General features: G+C 42.4%; 1 protein-coding gene across 7 annotated transcripts in view; it reads left to right on the top strand.

Moving 5' to 3' along the window:
- KANSL1 (KAT8 regulatory NSL complex subunit 1) overlaps positions 1-25,776 on the top strand; it is a 198,619-nt gene that overhangs the window by 8,235 nt on the left and 164,608 nt on the right. The gene's annotated exons all lie outside the window — the stretch shown is intronic.

Genomic DNA, 25,776 nt, shown 5'->3' with positions numbered 1-25,776 from the left:
GATGACCTCATTTTAACTTTATGACCTCTTTGAAGATCCTATCTCTTTTTTTTTTTTCCCAGAGTCTCTCTTTGTTGCCCAGGCTGGAGTGCAGTGGTGTTAGCTCACTGCAACCTCCTCCTCCTAGGTTCAAGTGATTCTTCTGCCTCAGCCTCCCAAGTAGCTGGAGTTACAGGTGCTCGCCAGCACGCCTAGCTAATTTTTACATTTTTGGTAGAGACAGAGTTTCACCACATTGGTCTGGCTGGTCTCGAACTCTTGACCTCAAGTGATCCACCCACCTCGGCCTCTTAAAGTGCTGAGATTACAGGCATAAGCCACCGCACCTGGTCTGAAGATCCTGTCTCTAAGATCGCATTCTGAGGTGCTGAATGTTAGGAGTACTACATATCTTTTTTTTTTTTTTGAGACAGGGTCCCCCTTTGTCATTCAGGCTGGAGTGCAGTGGCACTTGGATCACTTTAACCTCTAGCCCCCTCACCCCCAGGCTCAAGCAATCCTCCCACCTCAGCTTCCTGAGTAGCTGGGACTACAGGTGCACACCACCACGCCTGGCTATTTTTTAATATTTTTAGTAGAGACGGGGTCTTGCCACGTTGCCCAGGCTGATCTTGAACTCCTGAGCTCAAGCGATCCTGTGGCCTTGACCTCCCAAAGTGCTGGGATTATAGGCATGCGCCACTGTGCCCAGCCCCCTGGAGTACTACATATCTCTTTTAGGGAACCCAGTTCAGCCCAGAACAGGTGTATATCATTTAACATGGGTACTAGACTCTCGACACCTACACATAGGAAATGAAAATTTTGGTGCAAATTGATAGCATGACTTAAAGAAGTAGATTATTTCTTTAGCTTGTCATTATTTATCTTTAACAAGATTTTTGTTTTATCTTTGAAACTATTTTTTTTTTTTTGAGACGGAGTCTTGCTCTTTTGCCCAGACTGGAGTGCAGTGGCACGATCTTGGCTCACTGCAACCTCCATCTCCTGGGTTTAAGCTATTCTCCTGCCTCAGTTTCCCCAGTAGCTGGGATTACAGGTGCCTGCTACCGTATCTGGCTAATTTTTGTAGTTTTAGTAGAGACGGGCTTCACCATGTTGGCCAGGCTGGTCTGGAACTCCTGACCTCAAGGTGATCCACCCGCCTTGGCCTCCCGAAGTGCGTGAGTCACCGAGCCTGGCCCATACGCTTGGTTTTCTTTGCAGATGTTTTTCTTCTTTTGCTCCTAAAAACATTCGTATTTGCCTTCCCTTTACCCTTTCTCCTCTCACCCTGTGCGGTTTCTGAGGAATGCCTTAGATAAACTTGTGCCTCACTTGCCGTCCACATGCTGATGATTTGCAAACGTGTTTTTTTCCAGCTCTAACTAGTTTTCTGATCTCCAATCCCATATACACAGTTGCTTCCTGGACATCTCTACTTGGATGTCCTGTGGGCATTTTATTTTATTTTATCATTATTATTATTGAGACGGAGTCTCGCTCTATCATCCAGGCTAGAGTGCAGTGGCACGGTCTCGGGTCATGGCAGCCTCTGCCTCCCAGGTTCCAGTGATTCTCCTGCTTCAGCCTCTGGGGTAGCTGGGATTACAGGTGTGCGCCACCACGTCCGGCCAATTTTTGTATTTTTAGTAGAGACGGGGTTTCACCATGTTGGCCAGGCTGGTCTTGAATTCCTGACCTCAGGTGATCCACCTGCCTCAGCCTCCCAAAGTACTGGGATTACAGGAATGAGCCACCATGTCCGGCCATCCTATGGGCATTTTAAAATGATCTTATCCACTTCCCCAAGTCCAACCTCTTCCTATCTTCTTATCCTGGTGAGTGGTAGTGTCATCCAGCCAGTCACTCAAATCAGGGATTTGAGAGGCCTCTGGGTTCCTTCTTATGCCATTCTAGTCACCACATTCTTGAGATCCTAGCTCATAATGTTTTCCTAGTCATCCTACTTCTCCTTTTTGAGTCCAGACCTTCATCGCCCTTTTGGCTGCCTGACCTTCTCTTGCCTTGTAATCATTCTCCTTGACTGCTTTCTCTCTTCCAAGTCACTGCCAACACGATCCTTGTAAACTGCACGTCCAAGCGTGTGATCATATCCCTCTTCCACCATAACTCTCCTAGCTTTGAAGGTAGAGTTGAAATGTTTTGCCAGATCATCTCTTCACTTCTTCCTGAGCATCCTGTATGCAGTAGTACAGACTGCTTGTGCCCAGTGCCTGCTGTATACCCTGTTGTTCCTTGCCTCTGGGTCTTCACACAAGCAGTTACCTCTGCTTAAGAAGGACTCTACCCTGTTCTGGAAACTTACTTCCCCTAGTCTTTATTTTATTTATTTATTTATTTATTTATTTTTTTTTTTTGAGACGGAGTCTTGCTCTGTTGCCCAGGCTGGACTGCAGTGGCCGGATCTCAGCTCACTGCAAGCTCCGCCTCCCGGGTTTACGCCATTCTCCTGCCTCAGCCTCCTGAGCAGCTGGGACTACAGGCGCCCGCCACCTCGCCCGGCTAGATTTTTTTTTGTATTTTTTAGTAGAGACGGGGTTTCACCGTGTTAGCCAGGATGGTCTCGATCTCCTGACCTCGTGATCCACCCGTCTCAGCCTCCCAAAGTGCTGGGATTACAGGCTTGAGCCACCGCGCCCGGCCTAGTCTTTAATAACAGTAGTGACTGGTCGAAGTATAGTGGTGTTTACTATTAGTTGATCACAACCAGTTACAGATTTCTTTGTTCCTTCTCCACTCCCACTGCTTCACTTGATTAGCCTTAAAAAAAAAAAAAAAGTAGTGATAATATTAATAACAGCAGTGATAATAGTAATAATAGTAGCCGACACTGAGTGCTTCCTCTGGACCCAGGTATTATCACTTTATGATCAGAGTTCATAAAGAAGAAATACAAATGACCAAGAAGCATATGAGAAACATTTTTATTCTGATAAGTTATCACAGGAATGCAGATTAAATGACATACTGTTTTTTACCTATCAGATTTGCAGTTGACTGTGCTGTCAAAGGTGGTGAGGGGACAATCTCTGAAACGGCTAGTGTGTGTGCGTGTGTGTGCATATGCAGACCTGGCACTTCTATTGTACTGATTGCCGGTTTGCTCCACTTTGATCCCAGCTAGTCTCTAGGTTCTTTGAGAGTGAGGGCTGGCTCTTGTCTTTTATCCTCACTGCGTGCTGTTTTTATTTTTGTTTTTTTTGAGACGAAGTTTCGCTCTTTGTTGCCCAGGCTGGAGCACACTGGCATGATCTCAGCTCACTGCAACCTCTGCCTGGAGCACAATGGCATGATCTCGGCTCACTGCAACCTCCGCCTCCCGGGTTCAAGCGATTCTCCCGCCTCAGCCTCCCAAGTAGCTGGGATTATAGGCACCTGCCACCACGCCCTGCTATGCTTTGTATTTTTAGTAGAGATGGAGTTTCACCATGTTGGTCAGGCTGGTTGCAAACTCCTGACCTCAGGTGATCCACCTCCCATCGGCTTCCCAAAGTGCTAGGATTACAGGCGTGAGCCACCATGCCCAGCCATCATTGTTTGCTCTTGATGGCACTTAGTAAATGCATATTAAAGACTGCATTGCTGGCCTTGGGATGTGCCTCTTTAGGAGAGTATCAGTGGAAAAGCTGAGAGTCACATGCATTTGCCAATCTTGGCCTTACCCTTTGGCTCTATTGGTCCCAGTCTAATAAGTGCGAGGAGCTTTGGAATAAGGATTGCCAAGAATTACGATTTTTAATAGTCTTCCTTTGAATGCTAAAGGGCAGAAGTGTTTTTGTTGTTTTTGCTTTTGGAAAAAGAGAATTAATTTGCTGACCACCCAGTGTCGTTTGGTAACTAGAATGTTTTCACATAGTTGCAGTATAGGGAAATGAATATTTAGGTCTGTGGTGTTTATATATTTAGGCCTGTGATGTTTATCATATGCCAGGTAGTATATTTGGCAGGGAATTGATTTTTAGAATTGTGACATTAGTTCTTGCTTATTAGTTTTTTTTTTTAGATGGAGTCTCACTCTATTGGCCAGGCTGGGGTGCAGTGGCGCAATCGCGGCTCACCACAACCTCCACCTCCCAGGTTCAAGCAATCCTCCTTCCTCAGCCTCCTGAGTAGCTGGGATTACAGGCAAGTGCCACCACACCTGGCTAATTTTTATATTTTTAGTAGAGACGCATGTTGGCCAGGCTGGTCTTGAACTTCTGACCTCAGGTGATCCAACCGCCTCGGCCTCCACAAAGTGCTGGGATTACAGGTGTGAGCCGCTGCGCCTTGCCTAGTTCCTGCACATTAGAAAACATTTGGGCCGGACGCTGTGGCCCACGCCTGTAATTCCAGCACTTTGGGAGGCCGAGGTGGGCTGATCACGAGGTCAGGAGATCGAGACCATCCTGGCTAACACGGTGAAACCCCGTCTCTACTAAAAATACAAAAAAAAAACAACAACCCCAAAAAACATTAGCTGGGCGTGGTGGCCGGCACCTGTAGTCCCAGCTACTCGGGAGGCTGAGGCAGGAGAATGGCGTGAACCCCGGAGGCGGAGCTTGCAGTGAGTCGAGATGCGCCGCTGCACTCCAGCCTGGGCGACAGAGCGAGACTCCGTATCAAAAAAAAAAAAAAAAAAAAAAAAAAAGCTAACATGGTGAAACCCCGTCTCTACTAAAAAATACAAAAAAAAAAAAAAAAAAAAAAAAAAAAAAAAAAACTAGCTGGGCGAGGTGGCGGGCGCCCCTAGTCCCAGCTACTCGGGAGGCTGAGGCAGGAGAATGGCGTAAACCCGGGAGGCGGAGCTTGCAGTGAGCTGAGATCCGGCCACTGCACTCCAGCCTGGGCGACAGAGCGAGACTCCGTCTCAAAAAAAAAAAAAAGAAAAGTAGACGTTTGTCGCCCTTGCCTTCTCCATCACAGCTCTGTTAAGTATGACTTTAGATACACAGTATTTTCTTTTTTATTACCGTGTATAATTTGTATTTGTAGCAGCCGCCCAGAAGATGGGCAAGTGCATAGTTACAGCGCACAGTTTATTTTTACTGGGCACTTGGTGGTGGTGGTAATTTACTGGTCAGCAGGGGGAGCTGCAGTTGCTGATACTTAGATGATTCCATCTTAACTGGTTTTCCACAGAAAGTTTGTCGGCCAAGAGAAAGAAAAGTTTTGCTGGCAAAGAACATGATCAGAGTTCATAAGGAAAAAATACAAATGACCAACAAGCATATGAGAAACATTTTTTTTCTGATAAGTAATCAAAGGAATGCAGATTAAATGACATACTATTTTTTTAACCTATCAGATTTGCAGTTGACTGTGCTGTCAAAGGTGGTAAGGGGACAATCTCTGAAACTGCTAGTGGAGTGTGCATTGGGCCTAGTTTTTTGGAAGATATTTTGGCAACGTATATTGGCAAAATTAAAAACGTTCTTTAATTCAGTAATTGCACTGAATTTATCCTAAGGGGGAAAAATTTATATAGAAAGATTTGTGAACAATGGTATTCATTGTAGCATTATTCATACTAGTGAGAATTGAGAATAAAGCTAAATGAGCAGCAAGATTTATAAGAAAATAAATTATGGTATATTTAAGGATGCATATTTACAACCATGAAATAGTATTTAAAAGAATTTTTCCTGCTGGGTGTGGTGGCTCATGCCTGTAATCCCAGCACTTTGGGAGGCCGAGGCAGGCGGATTATGAGGTCAGGAGATCGAGACCATCCTGGCCAACGTGGTGAAACCCCGTCTCTACTGAAAATACAAAAATTAGCTGGGCATGGTGGCACGTGCCTGAAATCCCAGCTACTCAGGAGGCTGAGGCAGGAGAACTGCTTGAACCAGGGAGTTGGAGGTTGCAGTGAGCTGAGATGGTGCCACTACACTCCAGCCTGGTGACAGAGCAAGTCTCCGTCTTAAAAAAAAAAAAAAGAATTTTTAATGTCTTAGGATGTTGAGTAAATGATAAATGAAAAATTCAGGGTGCAGAGCTATGTAAGGAACATTCTAAGTGTATAAAAGATAAGGAATGTATATATATTCTTGTATAATATGTATGTATATATTATACACACATACATACCGAGGTAAAAGAATGGAAGGAAGTTTGTACCAACCAGCCTCCTTGAGTCTGTCTCTCAGGGGTCCATCCAACCAATTGTTCTGTCTAAATTGGCACCAACTGATGTTTTCAGGTGAAGCATTGTTATCTATTAAGATGTTAACCTCAGAAATTGAGGGCCTCACATCTGATAGCACTTCTATCCTACAGGACCCGAATGGACCTAATAATATACATGTACATACATTTATCCAAGCACTTGAATCTATTTTTAACTTGTAGAATGTGATAACACAATCCACAAGGTTCTTTATCTGTTATAGAAAGAAATACTTTTCAAGCATAAAAGCTTACTATATTGAGATTTGATGAATAAGTTAGTATTTACCATATTGATACGTTTTCTGATTTTGATCACATTGCCCCTTTGCTTTCATGTTTCTCAATTGAAGATGCTTGACTTTTTAACTTAATCTCCAGTGAAACCTCCTTCCTGGATCTTTGTCAGTATTGCTTTCCCTTTCTGGATTTATGATAACTACTCAAAATTGCATTTTAGTTATAACTACACTGTGATTTGGTAGAAGGATAAGAAAATATGTTCTATTTACAGCAAACTTGTCCAACCCATGGCCCGCAGGCTGCATGTGGCCCAGGACAGCTTTGAATGTGGCCCAACACAAATCCGTAAACTTCCTTAAAACATTATGAGATTTTTTTTGTGATTTTGTTTTTTAGCTCATCAGCTATTGTTAGATTAGTGTATTTTATGTGTGGCCCAAGACAGCTCTTCTTCCAGTGTGTCTCAGGGAAGCCAAAAGATTGGACACCCTTGATTTACAGTTTTTTCCTAATAGAATTTGGTCCTCCCTGCCTCCCTCCCTTTTCTTTTTCTTTCCTTTTTTTTTTTTTTTCTCTTTTGCATAGAACATCACATTGTCTTTAGGGAATATTCTATAATTATTCAAAAATTACTTTTTTGACTGGAAGGCATGAAGTCTTTTAAGTATAGCTTAGATTTTTTTCCTGTAAATGCCTTACTTTTCATTTGTCCATGCTGTAGCATACCTGCCATTTCCTTGCATGTAATGTTTTAACTCTCATATCTCAGTGGGCTCTTAGAGGTAATCCAAGGTAAGAACCACCTTTTAGTTAGGTCTGATGGTTAGAAAGCTTGAGCTGAAGTGTGCCTTTCTGGAATTACCACTTAGAATTTTGTCTACATAGGAACTGCTTAGAGCAAGTCTGGTTTGTCTTCTGCTAGATAACCCTTCACATTTAGACAGCTTTTATACTTGCCAAAGCATTCTCTCAGCTGAATATAAATCTTAGTTTTTGCAAATGTTTCTCATTTAATACATTTAGAAACCCTTTCCATCTCTCCGTTCCCTTATTTTTCCAACTCGTGTGGTATTTCATTATCCCATCTGCAAAATGGGGAATTCTCTGTATACTTTTGTACAATATATTAAAATGTTAAATACAGCATTTCTAAAAAAAATTTAGAAAAAAATTTCAATCTTCTGTTTATACCTTCATTTGGGGAAGTACCTCAGCATCTACCTATAATTTTCTGTGTCTCAGTTATGTCTAGTCTACAGTAAATGTTCTCATCCTGTGGCCACTCAAGTCTTTAAAAAAATAATCTTTAATTTAGAATCTTATCAAGAGTTTGTGAAAGCTCACATAAATTATATTCACATATTTCTTTTCTTTTTTTTTTTTTGAGACAGAGTCTTGCTCTGTCGCCCAGGCTGGAGTACAGTGGTGTGATCTCGGCTCACTACAACCTCCGCCTCCCGGGTTCAAGCGATTCTCTTGCCTCAGCCTCCTGAGTAGCTGGGACTACAGGCGCACACCACCACACCCGGCTAATTTTTGTATTTTTAATAGAGACAGGGTTTCATCATGTTGGCTAGGATGGTCTCGATCTCCTGACTTCATGATCCACCCGCCTCGGCCTCCCAAAGTACTGGGATTACAGGCATGAGCCACCGTGCCCGGCCGCACATATTTATTTTCTCAGAGAATTTGGGTGAACTGGTGTGGTGTGAGTTCCACTTTTAGAATCCATGTTGTCTTTTCCTCAGAAGGTTATTCATGCTGATATGTCTTCTGATCCCATCTTCTATTAGAGATTTGCTAGTTTGGGCAGTTTGAAATTGCAGCCTACTTGAGTAGATGGGAGTTACTTTGATGACAGCGTTTTTTTGTTCATTTTGGTTCAGCACATACTTATTGAGTACCTAATATGCCAGAAGTTGAGCAAGGAAAATATTGATAAAGGAAAAGTGGATTCTATCCTTTTGGCATTTAGAGAAGGTCACTCATATGACCGTCAACTAATATGTTCTGTCCTGCAGTTCAATAATTTATACTTAAATGCCTTTAAAACACAGTGAAGGGGCTGGTTGTGGTGGCTCACACCTGAAATCCCAGCACTTTGGGAGGCCGAGTTGGGCGGATCACTTGAGGTCAGGAGTTTGAGAACAGCCTGGGTAACATAGTGAAACCCTGTCTCTACTGAAAATACAAAAATTAGCCAGATGTGGTGGCGCACGCCTGTAATCCCAGATACTTGGGAGGCTGAGGTGGGAGAATGGCTTGAACCTGGGAGACAGAGGTTGCAGTGAGCTGAGATGGTGCCACTGCACTCCAGCCTGGGCAACAGAGCGAGACTCTGTCTCAAAAAAACAACAACAAAAAACCCATAGAGGCTGGGTGCGGTGGCTCAAGTCTGTAATCCCAGCACTTTGGGAGGCCGAGATGGGCGGATCACGAGGTCAGGAGATCAAGACCATCCTGGCTAACACGGTGAAACCCCGTCTCTACTAAAAAAAAAATACAAAAAACTAGCCGGGCGAGGTGGCGGGCACCTGTAGTTCCAGCTACTCGGGAGGCTGAGGCAGGAGAATGGCGTGAACCCGGGAGGCGGAGCTTGCAGTGAGCTGAGATCACACCACTGCACTCCAGCCTGGGCGACAGAGCGAGACTCCATCTCAAAAAAAAAAAAAAAAAAAAACCCGTAGAGACTATTTTGGGTCTTCATGACTACCTGACATCTGACATACCAGTTTGAGGAATTTAATGATGCATTTGATTCACTATTAGAGATTTGTATGCTTTAAAGAGTAATTTAGATAGCTTTTCCCCTCTATCTTCCCCAGTAAATATTGAAGCAAATAAGAATTATATAATGTCAGCTGTCTTGCTTTTTATCAATCCTGTTTATCAAGTTACCCATCTAGTTTTATTTGGCATCTAGCTTTTTATATATTTAAACTGTCTCTTAGGTGGCTTTGCATTTTCTTTTTTTTGAGATGGAGTTTTGCTCTTGTCGCTCAGGCTGGAGTGCGATGGCACAATCTTGGCTCACTGCAACCTCCGACTCCCGGGTTCAAGTGAGTCTCCTGCCTCAGCTTCCTAAGCAGCTGAGCCTACAGGCATGTGCCATTGTGCCTGGCTAATTTCTGTATTTTTTTTTTTTTTTTAGTAGAGATAGGATTTCACCATGTTGGCCAGGCTGGGATTGAACTCCTGACCTTCAATGATCCACCCCACTCGGCCTCCCAAAATGCTGGGATTACAGGCGTGAGCCACTGTGCCCAGCCTGCATCATTTTCTTGTAAGGTTTTTTTTTTTTTTTTTGAGATGGAGTCTTGCTGTATCGCCCAGGCTGGAGTGCAGTCGCAGGATCTTGGCTTCCTGCACCCTCCACCTCCAGGTTCCTGCACCCTCTGCCTCCGGTGGGCCGAGCCGAGGTGGGACAGACTGACACAGAGAGGAAGGGAAGCTGCCTGGCCTGAAGATCCCATCTCTAAGATCACATTCTGAGGTACTGAATGTTAGGAGTACTACATGTCTGTCTTTTTTTTTTTTTTGAGGCAGGGCCTCCCTCTGTCATCCAGGCTGGAGTATAGTGGCACTTGGATCACTGCAACCTCTAGCCCCTTCACCCCCGGACTCAAGCAATCTCCTACCTCAGCTTCCCGAGTAGCCAGGACTACAGTTGTGCACTACCACACCTGGCTATTTTTTAATATTTTTAGTAGAGACGGGGTCTTGTCATGTTGCCCAGGCTGATCTTGAACTCCTGAGCTCAAGCGATCCTGTGGCCTTGGCCTCCCAAAGTGCTGGTGCCACTGTGCCCAGCCCCCTGGAGTACTACATATCTCTTTTGGGGAACAAAAGTTAGCACAGAACAGGTGTATATATATCATTTATAATGGCTACAAGACCCTCGACACCTACACATAGGAAATGAAAATTTCGATGCAAATTGATAGCATGACTTAAAGAAATAGATTATTTCTTTAGCATCTCATGTATTTATCTTTAACAAGATTTTTGTTTTATCTTTGAAACTTTTTTTTTCTTTTGAGATGGAGTCTTGCTCTTTCACCCAGGTTGGAGTGCAGTGGTGCGATCTCCGCCTCCTGAGTTCAAGCGATTCTCCTGTCTCAGCTTCCCCAGTAGCTGGGATTACAGGCGCCTGCCACCACACCTAGCTAATTTTTGTATTTTTAGTAGAGACGGGGTTTCACCATTTTGGCCAGGCTGGTCTCAAACTCTAGACATCAGGTGATCTGCCCACCTCAGCCTGCCAAAGTGCTGGGATTAAAGGCATGAACCACTGTACCTGACCTTTTTTGTATTTTTTGTAGAGATGGGGTTTTGCCATGTTGCCCAGGCTGGTCTCAAACTCGTGAGCTCAAGCTGTCCCCCCACCTTGGCCTCCCAAAGTGTTGGGGTTACAGGCCTGAACCGTTGCTGAACCTGATGAGATCTTTTCATGTGCTTATTGGCCATTCATATATCTTTGGAGAAATGTCTATTTAAATTCTCTGCACATTTTAATTTTATTTTTATACATCTATTGTTTTTTAGACAAGGTCTTGCTCTGTCACTGTGGCTAGAGTGCAGTGGCCAATCGTCATTTTCTTTTTTTTTTTTTTTTTGAGATGGAGTCTCTCACTCTGTCACCCAGGCTGGAGTTCAGTGGCGCCATCTCTGCTCACTGCAAGCTCCGCCTCCCAGGTTCAAGTGATTCCCTGCCTCAGCCTCCCGAGTAGCTGAGATTACAGGCACCCGCCACCACGCCCGGCTAATTTTTGTATTTTTAGTAGAGACAGGGTTTCACCATCTTGGCCAGGTTGGTCTTGAACTCCTGACTTCGTGATCCACCCGCCTTGGACTCCCAAAGTGCTGGGATTATAGTTGTGAGCCACCTCACCCGGCCCAATCATAGTTTTCTATAACCTCAAACTCCTGGACTCAAGGTTTCCTTCTACCTCCAGCTCCTGAGTAGCTAGGACTACAGGTGTGTGCCACCATGCCTGGCTAATTTTTTTTTTTTTTTTTTTTTTTTTTTTTGAGACGGAGTCTTGCTCTGTCACCCAGGCTGGAGTGCAGTGGCCGGATCTCAGCTCACTACAAGCTCTGCCTCCCGGGTTCACACCATTCTCCTGCCTCAGCCTCCCGAGTAGCTGGGACTACAGGCGCCCGCCACCTCGCCCAGCTAATTTTTTGTATTTTTTAGTAGAGACGGGGTTTCACCGTGTTAGCCAGGATGGTCTCGATCTCCTGACCTTGTGATCCGCCCGTCTCGGCCTCCCAAAGTGCTGGGATTACAGGCTTGAGCCATCGCGCCCGGCCTTTTTTTTTTTTTTTTTTTTAATTTATTTTGTAGAGATAGGGTCTTGCTATATTGCTCTGGCAGGTCTCAAAATCCTTGCCTCAGCTGATCTTCTCCTTCTGGTGTAAGCCACCGTGCTTAGCCTTTGCCCGTTTTAAAATTGGATTTTTTTTTATTGTTGAGTTGTAAGAGTTCTTTAAATATACGAGATACAAATACCTTGTGAGATACATGATTTGCAAGTATCTTCTCCCATCTGTGGGTTGTGTTTTCAATTTCTTGATGATGTCCTTTAATGTACAAAATATTATAATTTTGGTGAAGTCCAATTTACTTGTTTTTTCCTTTGTTGCATGTGGTTTTGATGTCAAGTCACCAAATGAAATGAAGATTAGCTTTTGTTTTCTTCTAGGAATTGTATTGTTTTAGCTTTTACATTTAGGTCTATAATCCATGTTTAAATTTAATTAGAATTAATTTTTGTGTATGGTATGAGATACAGTGGTCCAACTGCATTCTACTGCATGTCCATATTCAGTTGTCCCAGCATGGTTTGTTGAAAAGACCATTGTTTGTTTCTTGTAGAAATGGGGTCTGGCATTGTTGCCCAGGCTAGTCTCGAACTCCTGGCCTGAAGCTATCCTCCTGCCTCGGCTTCCCAAAGTCCTGGGATTACAGGTGTCAATCACAGCACTTGGCTTAAAAAGACCATTCTTTCCTCCACTGAATTGTCTTGGCATTCTTGTCAAAAAGTCAATTGACTGTCAGTGTAAGGGTTTATTTCTGAACCCACAATTATATTCCATAGATCTGTATGTTTATCCTTATGCCACTACCACACTGTCTTGATTTCTGTAGCTTTGAATTATGTTTTCAAATCAGGAAGTGTGAGTCCTACAACTTTGTTTTTCCTATTCAAATTTATTTTGGGTATACTGGGATTGCATTGATTCTGTAGATCAATTTAGGGAATATTGCCATTTTAACAGTGTTATATCTTCTGATCCATTCTCATCTATGAACATGGGATGTCTTTCCTTTTTTTTTTTCTTTGGAGACGCAGTCTTGCTCTGTCATCCAGGCTGGAATGAAGTACAGTAGTGCAATCATGGCTCACTGCAGCCTTAACCTACTAGGCTCAAGTGATCTTCCCTCCTCAGCCCTCCAAGCAGCTGGGACTACAGGTGCATGCCACCACACCTAGCTCATTTTTGTATTTTTGTAGAGATGAGGTTTTGCCGTATTGCCTAGTCTGATCTTGAACTTCTGGGCTCAAGCAGTCCACCCACTTCAGTCTACCAAAGTGCTGGGATTACAGGTGTGAGCCATCACACCTGGCCTTTCTGTTTAGTTAGGATTTCTTTAACTTCTTTTGGCAATTTTTATATATCTCAGAGTATAAGATTGTCGCTGCTTTTGTTAGATTTATTTCTAAGTCTTTTTTTTTTTTTTTAAGACAGATTCTCATTCTGTCACCCAGGCTAGAGTGCAGTGGTGCAATCTTGGCTCACCACAACCTCCGCCGCCTGGGTTCAAGCGATTCTGCTGCCTCAGCCTCCTGAGTAGCTGGGATTACAGGCACCCACCACCACACCCAGCTAATTTTTGTATTTTAGTAGAGATGGGGTTTCACGATGTTGGCTAGGCTAGTCTTGAACTCCTGACCCCAAGTGATCCGCCCACCTCGGCCTCCCAAAGTGCTGGGATTACAGGTGACAGGTGTGAGCCATCATGCCCGGCTTTCTAAGTCTTTTTTTTTTTTTTTTGGGTGCTATTGTAATTGGAATTTTTAAAAACTTTTAATGTTCAGATTGCTTATTGCTTGTGTATAGAAATACAATTACTACTTAAATATTGAGCTTATATCCTGTAACTGTGTTGGATGTGTTTATTGGCTCTAATAGTTTATTTGTGAGATTTTCTTTGGATTTTCTATATACAAGATTATATCATCTACAAATAAAGGTAGTTTCACTTCTTTTTTTTAGCCTGAGTGATTTTTATTTCTTTTTCTTGCCTATTTGCCCTGGCTAGAACCTTCAGTGCAGTATTGAACAGAGTGGTGAGAGTGGATATCCTCGTTTTGTTCTTGATCTTAGGGAGAAAGCGTTCAGGCTCTCTCCATAAAGTATGATTTTAGCTGTGGGGTTTTTGTAGGCGTTCTTTTTATTCCCCACATAGGTATTCTTTATCAGGTTGAAGATGTTTTCTTCAGTTCCTACTTTGTTGAGTGTTTTGATCATGTAAGCATGTTGGATTTTGTCAAGTGCTTTTTCTGCATCTATTCAAATGATCATGTGGTTTGTATCCTTTATTAATACCATGTATTACATTAATTGATTTTCAGTGTTAAACCAACCTTGAATCCCTGGGATTAAATCATACTTAGCAATGGCGTATAAGCCTTTATATGTTGCTGGATTCATTTTGCTTTGTTGAGGACTTTTACATCTGTATTCATAAGATATATTGGTCTGTAGTTGTCTTGTGATATCCGTGTCTGGTTTTGACATCAGAGTAATAATGGCTTTATTGAATGAGTTGAGATGTGTTCTTGGCTTCATCTTGAACTAATTTTGTTTAACTTTGAACATTCATTTAGCAATAGTAAATTCTAATTGCCTAACTACTGAAGGAGGATAACAATTAAAGGTATAACTTTTTTTTTTTTTTGAGATGGAGTGTTGCTCTGTTGCCCAGACTGGAGTGCAGTGGTGTGATCGCTGCTCACTGCAGCCTCCGCTTCCCAGGTTCAAATGATTCTCATGCCTCAGCCTCCCAAGTAGCTAGGATTATAGGCCTGCCACCACACTCAGCTAATTTTTTTTTTTTTTTTTTTTTTTTTGAGACGGAGTCTTGCTCTGCCGCCCAGGCTGGGGTGCAGTGGCCGGATCTCAGCTCACTGCAAGCTCCGCCTCCCAGGTTTACGCCATTCTCCTGCCTCAGCCTCCCGAGTAGCTGGGACTACAGGCGCCCGCCACCTCACCCGGCTACTTTTTTGTATTTTTTAGTAGAGACGGGGTTTCACCGTGTTAGCCAGGATGGTCTCGATCTCCTGACCTCGTGATCCGCCCGTCTCCGCCTCCCAAAGTGCTGGGATTACAGGCTTGAGCCACCGCGCCCGGCCTAATTTTTGTTTTTAGTAGAGACTAAAAATACAAAAATTTTATCATGTTGGCCAGGCTGGTCTTGAACTCCTGAGCTCAAGTGATCCTCCCACCTCAGCTGCCTCAAGTGCTGGGATTACAGGTGTGAGCCACCATGCCCGGCCTTTTTGTTTGTTTATGTTTATTTGTTTTAGAGATAGGGTCTTCCTATGGTGCCTAGGCTGGAGTACAGTGGCCTATGGTTTCAAGCACTCCTCCTACCTCAGCCTCCCAAGTAGTTAGGACTAGAGGCACATGGCACACCCAGCTTGGTTGCCTTCCCCCTGCCCGCCCCCACCTGTGAGACAGGGTCTTGCTATTTGTTCAGACTAGTCTAGAACTCCTAGGGTCAAGCAGTCTCTCCACCTCAGCCTCCCAAGTAGCTAGGATTACAGGCACAGGCCACCACACTTGGCAGTCAACTGTTTAAAAACCATCTATTATTTAACATTCAGGGTATAGGTTCCAAGTATAGAACTTTAGATCCTTACTGCCTGCTTGGTTCCCTGGATTTTTTCTCCTAGTTTTATTTGGGGTACTTACTTTGTTATTTCATTTTGGTTATGCCATAAATAACACCCAATTTTAGCATTCCTGGGATGATTTAGGCAAGCTTCAGAAAAGAGGCCAGAAGAAAATGGAATTGGAAGCATAAAGCCACTAAAATTTTTTCATTGTTCTCTGATGATTTTTTAGCTTTGGATTTTTTGATCATTTAACATATCAAGGAGTAGAAAGGATTTCTCTTGACTACCACATAGCTTATAAAGTGACCGAGTATTCTTTCCTTAGAGATTCTACAGTGTTTAACTAAATTCATTAGATACTCAGCATGTTTATGAATGAATATATATTAATGATAGGGTTTAATAGGGTCTTACTGAAAATTGAAGATAATCATTCACATTTGGATTACAAGTGTTTGTATTATGTTATAAATATTTAATGCCCTGGCCTAAATATTAACAAGCATGGTCATATTTTGGTATTGCCATGGTAGGTATTCTGGGAAGTGTGAGTAGTTGTTTTTTTCTACCTTCTGTGCTGAAGGATTTCTTTCTCTTTTTTTGAGACGGAGTCTTGCTCTTTCGTTCAGGCTGGAGTACAGTGGCGCGATCTCAGCTCACTGACACTGCAACCTCTACCTCCCGCCAGGTTCAAGCAATTCTCCTGGTTCAGCCTCCCGAGTAACTGGGACTACAGGTGCATGCCGCCACACCTGGCTAATTTTTTGTATTTTAGTTGAGACAGGTTTTCACCATGTTGCCCAGGCTGGTCTCGAACTCCTGAACTCAGGCAATCCACCGGCCTCAACCTCCCAAAGTGCTAGTATTAGAGGTGTGAGCCACCACATCTGGCCTGAAGGACTTCCTATACCAAAGAAGTTTCATTTAACTATTTTATTTTATTTTTTCTGCTGCTGGTTAAAATTGGTTCATTTGGGATACATTTCATTAGATAAATTTGTGTCTAAATGTGATTGTGAGAATATGGAATATGGTGGAAAATATTAAATATTAGATTCTATAATTTTTGTCAGTCTAATTCAGAAACAAAAAAGATTGTGGTTGAGAAAATCATACATGATTTCTTAGTAAATGAATTACAGAGATAAGACAGGACCTTTAGCATTTCCTGAATTCCAATCATGTTCTCGGTAGCTTATGGTCTCTTTTATAGTATTGTACCCATGACAATTTATGCGTTAGATTTCAGGTTTTATCTTCTGCATGGAAGGATTACATTCAGGGGTTTTGGCCATGCTTATTTATCTATAAATGGTCTAAACCAGTGCCTCTTTATCTTTCCTTAAAGTACTTTTCAGGGTCTAGGGCTGTTTGGAGCAGTTTGTTATAAGCAGGACGTATCTCTCTGAAGACTTCTTTTCTATCTTGAAACAGTGAGAATTTTGCATTTTGCCCTGTATACGTTGAATATCCCTTATCCGAAATTCTTGGGACCAGAAGTTTTTTGGATTTCAGATTTTTGAGATTTTGGGATATCTGCATTTACATAATGTACTATCTTGGAGATGGGACCCAAATCTAAACATGAAATTTTATGTTTCATGTACACATTATGCACATAGCTTGAAGATAATTTTTTTTTTTTACCTTTTTCTTTAAGAGATGATGTCTCATACTGTTGCCTAGGCTGGAGTGCAGTGGTGTGATCCTAGCTCACAGCAGCCTAGAACTCCTGGGCTCAAGTCATTCTCCTGCCTCAGCCTCCCAGGTAGCTGGTGCTAGCTGGTAGAGATGCACGGTGCCAAGCCCAGCCAATTTTTTGTTGTTGTTGTTTGAGACAGGGTCTGATTCTGTTACCCAGGTTGGAGTACAGTAGCGCCATCTCTGCTCGCTGTAGCCTCCACCTTCCAGGCTCAAGTGATTCTCCCATCTTGGCTTCCTGTGAAGCTAGGACCACAGGCGCATGCCACCACACCTGGCTAATTTTTTGTATTTTTAGTAGAGAGAGGTTTTGCCACATTGCCTAGGCTGGTCTTGAACTCTAGAGCTCAAGCGATTCACCTGCCATGGCCTTCCAAAGTGTTGGGATTACAGGCCTGAGTCACTGCACCTGGCCTTAATTTTTTTTTTTTTTCCAGAGATAGGGTCTTACTATGTTGCCCAGGCTGGTCTTGAACTCCAGGGCTCAAGTGATCCTCCCATCTCGGTCTCCCAAAGTGTTAGGATTACAAGCATGAGCTACCACAACCGAACAGTTTTTTTTTTTTTTTTTTTTTTTTGAGACGGAGTCTTGCTCTGTAGCCCGGGCTGGAGTGCAGTGGCCGGATCTCAGCTCACTGCAAGCTCCGCCTCCCGGGTTTAGGCCATTCTCCTGCCTCAGCCTCCGGAGTAGCTGGGACTACAGGCGCCCGCCACCTCGCCCGGCTAGTTTTTTGTATTTTTAGTAGAGACGGGGTTTCACGGTGTTAGCCAGGATGGTCTCGATCTCCTGACCTCGTGATCCGCCCGTCTCGGCCTCCCAAAGTGCTGGGATTACAGGCTTGAGCCACCGCGCCCGGCCCCGAACAGTTTTATACACTATTTTAAATAATTTTGTTCATGAAATAAACAATGTTTCTGATGAGAACCATCAGAAGCAAAGGTGTCACGTGTGGAATTTTCCATTTGAGGTGTCATGTTGGCACTCAAAGAGTTTCAGATTTTGGATTTTCAGATTAGGGATGCTCAACCTGTAATATATTTGTGTTTATTTTAACAAAAGTACATCTGATTTTACTACAATCCTTGATTAAATTGATACTCCAAAAATGTTGCTCCTGTATATATTCAGTGGCTTTGGTTACTCCCTTGTTTGTAGGTGTATGTTCATGAGTGTACATAGAACCAAGTTCAGGAATCCAAGAATTAGTGGGTTAAAAGTAACGTTCTAAGCCGGGTGTGGTGGCTCACACCTGTAATCCCAGCACTTTGGGAGGCTGAGGTGGGTGGATCACCTGAGGTCAGGATTTTGAGACCAGTCTGGCCAACATGGCGAAACTCCATCTCTACTAAAAATACAAAAATTATCCGGACATGGTGGTATGCGCCTGTAGTCCCACCTACTTGGGTGGCTGAAGTAGGAGAATCGCTTGAACCCGGGAGGCGGAGGTTGCAGTGAGCCCAGATTGTGCAGTGCACACCAGCCTGGCAGCCTGGGCAACAGAGCGAGACTGTCTCACAAAAAAAAAAAAAAAAGTAATTCCCTTTCTGAGAATGGTATGCCGCTTCATTGGAGGAAACAGGTCTGCCATCTTCCAAAATCCCTAGGTTTGCCATGCCGTTAGAACAAGATTTTACATGTTGCATCATAACTTAGAATCAGTAACTGACGTTATATATATACATACACACACATCGTTCATGCCATTCTGCTGCCTCAGCCTCCCAAGTAGCTGGGACTACAAGTGCCCCCCACCATGCCCGGCTAATTTTTTGTGTTTTTAGTAGAGACGGGGTTTCACCATGGTCTCAATTTCCTGACCTTGTGATCCACCTGCCTCAGCCTCCCAAAGTGCTGGGATTACAGGTGTGAGCCATTGCACCTGGCCTGTAAAAACATTATTTAAGGTGTGTTTTGCCTTGTACACCTGCTGTCTCCTTTTCTCTTTGAATATTTTTCCTTTGGACTCACTTTTATCAGGCCCTCCACAACTTGGCTGCTCACAGCTGCCTTGAAGTTCTGCATATTTACCTTTATGTTTCCTTTGGAAAAGAACTCAGGTAGTTTCTTGGCACGTTTTGGGCAAATTCTGACATTCAACTTCATTACCTGATAAAACATTTGGGTCCTGCGTAGATTGCTTCATCTGCAAAATCAGTATATTAGAATGCTCCTTCTATGTTTGGTCATTGAACTTTCAGGGTTAACCACACATTGTAGTTATTTGAGAATTTTAAAATATTCTAAACTAAAGTTAGAAGCATTAGCATTAACTAAAATTCACCAAAATAATCAGGGTGTGTGTGTGTGTATGTGTGTGTGTGTAAACTCATTGAGGAACTTTATTAAAATGTTCGTATAAAATCCTGGTTAAACTTCTTGCACTAGAAATGAGTGCTGGTAGCTGCTATTAAATCCACCACTGTGGAGAAGACCAACAACCTTGGGTGTTAGATTTTAACAATAGCTGATGGCCTGAGAGAACCTGACTTGTTTCTTTTAGTGATATAATTGTATTCAGTTGAGCTTTAATGCTGTCTTCCGAATTATCCCAAAATAAATTATTTCTAGATTTACTAGTACATTTAGGTTTAACCTATAACAGTAGTGTTCTCATTACTAACACAGTTAAATCAGGAGGCTGCCTAATAATTAGTTTTTCTTTTGTATGAATTATTGGGTCAGTTCTGTGGTGAGATGGTAAAATAATATCTTTATGTAAATCTTGCAATTTATATCAGTAGTATGAGGAGGAAAATATCTTGTTAGGTTGGATTGAAATGAAAGAATGCTATGCATTTTTGTAATACTTTGCCATTTATGAAATGCTTTTGTTTAATCTTACTGAAAGTTTGTTTCTACTGGATTCAGTACATAAAAATACTGTATGATATTTTGAATCAGTTATGGCCTCCATTTAATGAAAAAAAAATCTTGATTTCTGAGCTTTGTAGTCATTATAATCAGTATGAGGATTTTCTTCTACTTGGATTTGGCCAAATCTTTATACTTGTGAAACTGTGAAATAGGTAGTATTGTTTAGGTTTAATGTCTTTAGCATGTTTGCACTTCCAGTTCACCAAGTGAGTAGCACTGGTGAATTAGAAGTGGGAAAAGTGAGAATTGAAGACTGAGAGACCCTGATCCCAGCTTTGAGGCTTTGGCAGTCTCTTAACTGGCTTCTGTTGGCCTCATTTTCACACTAATAAAATGTGGTGGCTGAACATATTCCTTCTACATCCTAAATTTTTTGACTTAAATTTCTTCACTTTGGTTCAGTTTACTCTGGTTTTCTATTTAATATTTAGCTGGTTAAATATTAATGTGAGAACATGCCTCAGTTTCAGCTTAAAGATGTTTCTTTCATAATTTTAATATTGGTTTTTACATAGGCTTATATGTTCATTTCTGTGATATCTAGAATAAATTCTTGAGCTTAATAGGTACTCACTAGATTTTTGTTGAATTAAATGTATTTTAAGTATTTAATGTGGCATTAATTAGATTTATGATTGTAAGTAATTGTTCTCAGAATTAGAATGTTTTTAGGGAGCTAAAAGTATTTTTATGTATAGTGTTATCTAAGTTCATGAATGAAAACATTGTTTGCTAGACTCTAGACCGGGATTTTTTTTTTCTTTTTTTTGAAACAGAGTCCCGCTCTGTCACTCAGGTTGGAGTGCAGTGGCGTGATCTTGGCTCACTGCATCCTCCACCTCCTGGGTTAAGCAATTCTCCTGTCTCAGCCTCCCAAGTAGCTAGGACTATAGGCATGTGCCACAATGCCGGGCTAATTTTTGTATTTTTAGTTGAGACGGGGTTTCGCCATGTTGCCCAGGCTGGTCTCAGACTCCAGGCCTCAGGTGATCCACTTGCTTTGGTCTCCTGAATTACAGGCACGAGTCACCACGTCCAAGCTTTTTTTCTTCTTTTTTTTTAAATTAGGTCCAAGTCCTAAGAAGATAGGTATTTGAAGTTTGAATTAGGAAAGAGGTGCTGATTTTTGCTTAACTCAGATTTTAACCTTTAAAGTTTAGAACTGTGGAAAACAGCTTCTTTCACTAATAAAAATAGTTAAACTTAAGAGGTAGGTGGTATTACTATCTCCATTTTACAGAGCAGAATAAGTACTTTGCCCAAAGTAACACAAATAACAAGTGAGGGAGACAGGATTAGAATCTGGGGCTACCCTGGGTCCTGTGTGCTTAAGTACTACACTCTACCTTTTTCATTTATTCAGTCAGTTCTTTTTTTTTTTTTTTTTTTTTTGAGACGGAGTCTCGCTCTGTCGCCCAGGCTGGAGTGCAGTGGCGCGATCTCGGCTCACTGCAAGCTCCGCCTCCCGGGTTCACGCCATTCTCCTGCCTCAGCCTCCCAAGTAGCTGGGACTACAGGCGCCCACAACTGCGCCCGGCTAATTTTTTGTATTTTTAGTAGAGACGGGGTTTCACCGTGGTCTCGATCTCCTGACCTTGTGATCCGCCCGCCTCGGCCTCCCAAAGTGCTGGGATTACAGGCGTGAGCCACCGCGCCCGGCCTTATTCAGTTTTTTTTTTTTTTTTTTTTTTTTTTTTTTTTTTTTTGAGACGGAGTCTGGCTCTGTCGCCCAGGCTGGAGTGCAGTGGCTGGATCTCAGCTCACTGCAAGCTCCGCCTCCCGGGTTTACGCCATTCTCCTGCCTCAGCCTCCCGAGTAGCTGGGACTACAGGCGCCTGTCACCTCGCCCGGCTGGTTTTTTTTGTATTTTTTAGTAGAGACGGGGTTTCACGGTGTTCGCCAGGATGGTCTCGATCTCCTGACCTCGTGATCCGCCCGTCTCGGCCTCCCAAAGTGCTGGGATTACAGGCTTGAGCCACCGCGCCCGGCCAGTCAGTTCTTATGATGTGTCTCTTTTGTGCCAGGCCCTGGGCTAGGTCCTAGGTAAGTAACAAAAAAAAAAAAAATGGGTCCCTGTGCTTTTGAAACCAAATGGTCTAGGCTTTAGGACTTGTCCCGAGTTAATATATAATAATTGCTTTTTTTTTAAGTACAAAAAATGTTATTCATTGTTCTTTTGAGATTAGTTTGGACATACGAGGTACTGAATTTGTGAGAGATTATTCTGTTTAGGAATTTCTGGCTTGTTTAGAAGGCCTGTGGTAGGGAAGGTAGAAAGTGCCTTTTTGGAATACATTTATTATCTATAGATGAGAGTTATAGATCTTAATTAGAACAACCACAGTTCCTGCCTGCAAGGGCTTTCAGGATGGCTTGAGGTGGCAAGACTGGTATATGAAAACAACCTCAGAGGAATTACAGAGAGCATTTAACCAAGGGTAATGTAGTGCCAACTCTGTACATTATTGGTTCTTTTTTTGAGACAGAGTCTCCTTCTGTCGCCTAGGCTGGAGTGCAGTGATATGGTCTTGGCTCACTGCAACCTCTGCCTTCCGGGCTCAAGTGATTCTCGTGTCTCAACCTCCCGAGTAGCTGGAACTACAAGTGTGGACCACCATGCTTGGCTGATTTTTATATTTTTAGTAGAGATGGGGTTTCACCATGTTGGCTAGGCTGGTTTTGAATTCCTGGCCTCAGGTGATCTGCCCACCTTGGCCTTCCGGAGTGCTGGGATTACAGGCGTGAGCCACCGCGCCTGGCCTACATTATTGTCAAGTGAAATAAGTAGATGATAACAGTGGTGTGGTGGAATATAAGAGGATAATATGAGTTGTAGGTGGATTGGAGAGAGGAATGAACAAGGAATGGTGGTAACAAGGGATGGTCCTCTTTTTCTAGGTAGAGAAAACACAGACAAAGATGGATGGGTACAGAGTTGTGTATAAGAGGGAATACCTTTTCTTTTTTCTTTCTTTCCTTTCTCCCTTCCTTTTTCTTTTCTTTTTTTGAGACAGGGTGTTGCTCTGTTGCCCAGGCTGGAGTGCAGTGGCGTGATCATGGTTCACTGCAGCCTTGACCTCCTGGGCTCAAGTGATCCTCCTGCCTCAGCCTCTGAGTAGCTTGGACTACAGGCGTATGCCACCACCCCCGGCTACATTTTTTTTTTTTTTTTGAAGAGATGAGTGAGGTCTTGCTGTTTTGCCCGGGCTGTTCTCAAACTCCTGGGCTCAAGCAATACTCTCACATTGGCTCAAAGTGCTGGGATTATAGGTGTGAGCCACCGTGCCTGGCCATGGAATGTCTTTTCTGAGGAAGAAATAATAAGATTAGTTATATAAAATACTGTAATCATAAAGTAACATACAAATACTAAAAAACATTGGAACTTAATCATTGTTTTTTGACTTCATTTATAAGGAACCTAACTCAAATTGGCTTAAACAATTAATAAATGTTTATTGTTACATTGTTCTAATGTGGCTGGAAATCCAGAAGTCATGCAGATTTTCAGGATTGGTTGATACAGTGGCTTAATGCTATCACAACGGACCAAGTTCCTTGCCAAGTCTCTATTCCCTTTGATGTTGGTGGCATCTTCAGGCTTGCTGCAAAGGTGACTGTAGCAGTTTTGAGGTGTCACTGTCTGAGGAAGAGGGACTTTTTCCTTCATCATTTTTAGGATTGAAGAACCTTTTCTCACAGTTCTCTTTTGGAGGCTGTCCAGGGGACTTCTTCTCATATCTTATGGCCATTCCTAACCAATCATTGGCAAAGAGAATGGGTTAAAACTAATCAGAATAGAGTGGATATTGGAGAGTCAACATGACTATTCCAAGAGTGATTTGAAATGTGTTGGGTTTTTTTTTTTTAAATCACTTTTCATTTTGAGACGAGGTCTCGCTCTGTTGCCCAGGCTGGACTACAATGGCATGATCATGACTCATTGCAGCCTTAACCTCCCAGGCTCAAGCAGTCCTCTCAGCCTCTGGAGTAGCTGGGACTGTAGGCACATGCTACCACACTTGGATAATTAAAAAATTTTTTTGTAGAGATAGGGTCTCACTATGTTGCCCAGGCTGGTCTCCAACTCTTGAGCTCAAGTGATCCTCCCACCTCACCCTCCCAAAGTGCTGGGATTACAGGAGTGAGCTACTGCACCAGGCCTTTTTCTTTAAATCTTTTTTTGTTTTATGTTGTGTGTAGGTGTTTTCAATCAGCCTTTTGGACATCCACTATTTTTTTGGGGGGAAATTTAAGAAAATTTATTTCTCTTCATAAGATTTTTGTGTAGTGGCTCATGCCTGTAATGCCAGCACTGGAGTCCAGGAGTTCGAGACCAGCCTGGGCAAACATAGGGAGACTCTGTATCTACCAAAAAAAAAAAAAGAGAGAGATGGAAAAAAAAATAGCTGGGCATAGTGGCATATGCCTGTGGTGCCAGCTACTCAAGAGGCTGAGGTAGGATTGCCTGAGCCTGGGAGGCTGCAGTGAGTTGTGATTGCACCACTGCACTCCAGCCTGGGCAATAGAGCAGGATCCTGTCAGAAAAAGAAAAGTAAAAGTTTGTGCCTAGGAAGAAAGATGTCTGATTTTAGATAAGAATATACAACAGGTTGACTGATTTAAGTGCCGTAAACCCTGTGAACTCTTGACTTTTGCACTAAGCAATGAGAGAAAGGGGAAGCTGGAATTGATATTTCCCCCAAATGCATGGTTTTAAAAATGAGCATTTTCCACTTTTCAACTAATCCATTAGAAAAATTTATTTCATATAATCTTGCTTATTTGGTTGCCTAATTAAATCTGACACTTGAGTCTTAAAAATTTGGAGCACTAGTAGGATTATTTTGTTATGGTGTGTCTGAATTTAATATTTAAGTATACGCTGCAAAGGGCTTTGCCTTATTTGGTGTTTTTCATTCTGCTAATTTAGATTTCAGAAGCCTCAGATTGGGGCTCTAGTTCGCCATCTATTGGTCCAATACCCTTCTGCTGTATTTTGTGGAATTACTATTTATATGTGTATGTGTGTACATTTAAAAAGTCAATTAAAGTTTTTCCCCAGGGTTGTAAGTTAAAAATCCAAGACTAAAGACCTCTTTTGGATGTGTATACAAATATGTTTACATATATTAGTTTATTGTTTGTATAAATTTGACCCTATGACTCTAAACTGCCTGCTTTTGATATTTGAGAACCATGACTATGCTTGAGAGTGTGATTTTAAGAGTACAAATGGAAACTCGCAGAAACCTAGGTGCAGATGTTGCAGGGGCAGGTGAGTTAGTGTAACTTTGTGGGAAGACTAAAACCGTTCTATAACGACTGTGAGGGTGTTTTTTGATAAGCAGAAGTGATGTATAATGCCGGATATTGGTTCTGGTAAGCCACAAAAGTCTTCCTTTTTGGTAGTAGAGCATACATACCCTTCTTATCTGCCGAATTTGATGATTTAATGATTCGAACGATTTTTTTTCTTCAGTCATTTAAGCTAGTTTTGATGAATCCTAGATTAGTCTTTTAAATCTCAAGATACTGCACTCATCTTTTGGCAACTTTTTCTTTAAAGGGTGGTAGAATTACACTTTGTATTACATTATGTTTCTGAATTCTTTAAGTCTAGGAAAGGTTCCATTATTTTAAGGCCCTATTTTGGGGACAATATAAAGTTCTGTACTGATAAACTGGTCATGAGAAATGATAAGGTGCCACCACTTTAAATCAACTCTGGTAACGAGGTGGGAAGTTAGCTTTTTGTTGTGAGATTTGTGTTTCTCTATGGAGTTCTTTGTTAAACTTTTAGCATGGCAGTGAACTTCCTTTTGGTGGCGGCAGGAAGCATAAATACTCATTGTGTAATGCCATTTGCCTGTTTTGGCGGATCTGCCAAGCCATGACACC

Source organism: Macaca thibetana, chromosome 16 (assembly GCF_024542745.1).
Source record: "Macaca thibetana thibetana isolate TM-01 chromosome 16, ASM2454274v1, whole genome shotgun sequence".
In the NCBI taxonomy this organism is placed as follows: domain Eukaryota; kingdom Metazoa; phylum Chordata; class Mammalia; order Primates; family Cercopithecidae; genus Macaca; species Macaca thibetana.
Note: the sequence above shows the minus strand (reverse complement) of the source record. Positions and strands in the feature narration are given on the sequence as shown.